Source organism: Rattus norvegicus, chromosome 7 (assembly GCF_036323735.1).
Source record: "Rattus norvegicus strain BN/NHsdMcwi chromosome 7, GRCr8, whole genome shotgun sequence".
In the NCBI taxonomy this organism is placed as follows: Eukaryota; Metazoa; Chordata; class Mammalia; order Rodentia; family Muridae; genus Rattus; species Rattus norvegicus.
This window is the reverse complement of record NC_086025.1, coordinates 55,004,559-55,008,630: the sequence shown is the minus strand read 5'-3', so window position 1 is coordinate 55,008,630 and position 4,072 is coordinate 55,004,559. Positions and strand designations below refer to the sequence as shown.

Sequence of the window (4,072 nt, the reverse complement as noted above, 5' to 3'; positions counted from 1 at the left end):
AAGGCTTTCAAAATACACTCCAGGTTCTCGACACAGCTTCCTGGTAGAGCATTTGCCTGGTATGTATTCTGTTCTCGGTGACACAAACAAAACACCAAATGCTGGGCCTTGTAACCGTGTAATCCCAACACTTTGGAGCTGGAGGCAGGGGAATCAGGTGTTCAAGGCTATTCTTATCTATATAGAAAATCCAAGGCCACCAGAGCCTTCAGGATCCCATCTCTCAAAAAAAAAAAAAAAAAAAAAAACCAGCAAAATATTTGCATTATTTTTTCAATCAATTCTGTTTCTAAGAATTTATCCTGGAAAAAGCAGATGAGCAAAACTCTTAAATGCTATTCTAAGACGTTTCCTGTAGTCTTGTATTTTAAAATCCCATTTATTTATGTCTGTGTTTGTTTATCGTGTCTGCAAGTGTGCGTACTGAAATCAGAAACAACTTCCAGGAGTCGCCAGTGCGTCCCAGGGATCGAACTCGAGTGGTGAGTCTTTTCGGCAAGCACTCTTACCCACTGAGACGCCCGTGACTCTGCGATCTTGCTTTTAGTAATCGAAAGTTTTAAATAACATACATTTCTAACAATAGGAATTTTGTTGACTAAATTATGCTCCATGAAATTTTTCAGGCTCCTCAAGAGACTAAAAGTGTAGTTTTAGGAAAATATTTACTGACATGGGGAAACGTTCATACATTAGCAGCAGGTGAAATAGGACAGTCTCCGTGGGAGTGACGGCCATCCGCACTCGGACCCCCACTTCACTCCTGCACTTGGAATATATGAGGAGTACTTGTCACATGGGAAACTGGCTGTCAGTGGGGTATAGTAGGGATAGAAAATGGGAAGGAGACATAAGTACCTACCACGCGGTCCCATCCCCTCAACCGCATTTCAGGCATTCCCTCCCTGTGCTGCCAACCAAATGTCTGTGGTCCTTTAAAAATTAATGAGCGGAAGTTCTGACCCCTGGTGAGACATCATTTGGAAATGGCCTTTGGGAGTTTTCAATGAAGTTAAGGAAAGGAGTGCCTTCAAGATGCGAAGGAGAGGGGCTGGAGAGATGGCTCAGTGGTTAAGAGCACTGACTGCTCTTCCTGAGGTCCTGAGTTCAAATCCCAGCAACCACATGGTGGCTCACAACTGTCTGTAATGAGATCTGATGCCCTCTTCTGGTGTGTCTGAAGGCAGCTACAGTGTACTCATACAATAAAATAAAATCTTAAAAAAAAAAAAAGGTGAGAAGGAGGAAAAGGAGATAGGAAGAAGGGGGGAGGAGAGAAGAGGGATAGACACGGAAGATAGACACGGGAGGGGGGAGAGGGGGGAGGGAAGGAGGCAGGGAGAGAGAGAGAGATCCTCCTTAAGAAAAAGGCTCATGTGCTCGCTTCGGCAGCACATGTACTAAAATTAGAACGATACAGAGATTAGCAAGGCCCCTGCGCAAGGATGACACGCAAATTCGTGAAACGTTCCATATTTTAGCCTGCCCCACATGTGGCCCATACATTTGCAGCCACCAAACAAGATAAGATGGATGAAGCAAAGAGGTGCAGGCTGACAGGAACTGGATGTAGATCTCTCCTGAGAGACACAGCCAGAATACGGCAGATACAGAGGCGAATGCCAGCAGCAAACTACTGAACTGAGAACGGGACCCCCGTTGAAGGAATCAGAGAAAGGACCGAAAGAGCTTGAAGGGGCTCGAGACCCCATGTGAATAACAATGCCAAGCAACCAGAGCTTCCAGGGACTAAGCCACTACCTAAAGACTATATATGGACTGACCCTGGACTCTGACCTCATAGGTAGCAATGAATAGTCTAGTAAGAGCACCAGTGGAAGGGGAAGCCCTGGGTCCTGCCAAGACTGAACTCCCAGTGAACGTGATTGTTGGGGGGAGGGTGGTAATGGGGGGAGTATGGGGAGGGGGACACCCATATAGAAGGGGAGGGGGGAGGGGGATGTTGGCCTGGAAACTGGGAAAGGGAATAACATTTGAAATGTAAATAAGAAATACCCAATTTAATAAAGATGGAGGAAAAAAGAAAGAAAAAGGCTCATGAGAACACAGAAAGATGAGGAGAAGAAAGAAGCATTTGCCTGCATCCAGGAATGGAGCCCTCACAAGACCCAGCCCAGCTGAAGACCGAATCTCAGACTCCGACCTCCACCGAGTATCCAGTTCCCAGCTGTTACCATGTGTTTACACATTGTTACAAAGCTGCACCTGGTTTCCTGGTTTCAACCATTGCTTGGCTGGGGATGCCAGGAAGAAGATGCCGTGGAATACGTAGCCAGACAACAGAAAGGAACTTTCTCACAATTCCGGGACTGCCGAGATCATCCAAGGTAGAGACGGCTGGTGATGGAGATGACGGAAGGCAACTCTCAAATGATCCTGGATGGAAGATTTCGAAATATTTCAAGTCCAATGAGGGGAGCCAAAGATCAGAACCACAGCAATTCTGCCCCAGGCCAGAGCTCACCTCTGCACACCCAGTGCTCTGTTCTTCTCTCTACCTGAAGCTGAAGGACCCAAAATATACATACATCTTAATAATGATTAGTTCTCTGGTAGTCTTGTGGATCTTCCCTTCTTTCTTTCTCTTTGTCTTCTTCCTTTCTTTTTATTTTCTTTCTTTTTGATAGGTTTTTGCTATGGCTGACCTAGAACTCTCTATGGAGAATTCACTCTCCATAGAACATTCTCAAGTTTTCAAGACCCTTCCTGCCTCTGCCTCCTCAGAACTAGAACTATAGGCATGAGGTACCATACCCAACATATACATATGTGTATATGTGTAGGTGTAGATGTATATGTGTATATATACATATATATGTATATATATGGATAATATATCTTTTCCTTTTGCAGGGAAATAATTATAAAAGGAAAGAGGTTAAAAAACAAACAAACAAAAAGCAAGTGTCTGAGAATGCTCTACACAGCTGAGGTTTGCCCTAGTGCTGTGGTGGGAGACATGGTCATGTACATCAAACAGGTCTCCATGATTCTTGACCGAGCTTGAAAACTGAAGGAATAAGCTGTGTGGGACCGTGCCATCCAGCAGTGCCAGGTCCAGTTTCTAGCTGGATTGTCTCAAGCCAGGCATGGCTGGACTTCATCATTTCTCTCCTTTCAGAGAATAGAACTCATGGGGACAACCAAAAGGATAGATAGGGTGACGCAGTTCAGTTAGCATCATCTCCAGTGGCTGAGAGAATCCCCAACTGGCTTCCCTGGAATCAGCATGTTCTGGTAGATTCCACATGTGGTGGTCATGGGGTACAGCGCCATGCAGAACATGATCCTTTTTGATGATGATAATTATAGAAAAGCACACACTCGTGTGCATGTGAACACACACACACACACACACACACACACACACACACACACACTGATCTCAATGCTCAACATCATGTGGAACATGGTTCCTCCTTGAAGTCTTGATGGACGAGTAGCAGAGTTGGGATTCGCCAGGAGATGAAGGTGCCAGCTGGGAGACCCTTTCTTCTTAGGATATCAAATCCCAGCTGAGCTCCAAAGGGTTTCTTCAGGGCTGGGGAGAAGGTGGGTCAGCACATGGCTGCTGCCTTGGGGTAGGGGGAGACTGTCTCGCCACAAGACTGCATTGCTGCGGGGTCTAGTGGGCAGTCAGGAAAGCCACAGAGAGTGAGGGATCCCACTGCCCATCTTGGTCAAAGCCAAGCTTCATTCCTAGGGAAGAAGACATCAGAGTCTCTCCTCTAAGCAAATCACTCGAGATCCAAGGGAGGTTGACTCCGACTAGGGACTCGTGGCCGGGCACCAGCCCACATTATCTTGACTGGTAGTGGTGGGGTTTCAAGTCTGATTGATTTATTCACCACCAGCCACTTCTAGATCTCCATCCCACAAACTGACTGAGTTTCACACCCACAACCATGTAAACATCATACCCACCTTCTCATTTAGCCAGCACACATTACTGTGGCCAGGGTCAGAGGTCCCAGTAATAAAGTCATAACCTGAGCTGGCAGATCTCAGAATGGGTTAAGTTTCCAAAGGAAGGAAAGGTTCCTGGACTCCG

General features: G+C 46.2%; 1 non-coding gene across 1 annotated transcript; it reads left to right on the top strand.

Annotated features, from left to right (window-relative positions):
* The first annotated feature begins 1,376 nt into the window (after positions 1-1,376).
* LOC120093899 (U6 spliceosomal RNA) lies at positions 1,377-1,480 on the top strand. The gene has a single exon (XR_005487617.1). It is a non-coding gene; the product is annotated as a U6 spliceosomal RNA (small nuclear RNA).
* Positions 1,481-4,072: the final 2,592 nt, after the last annotated feature.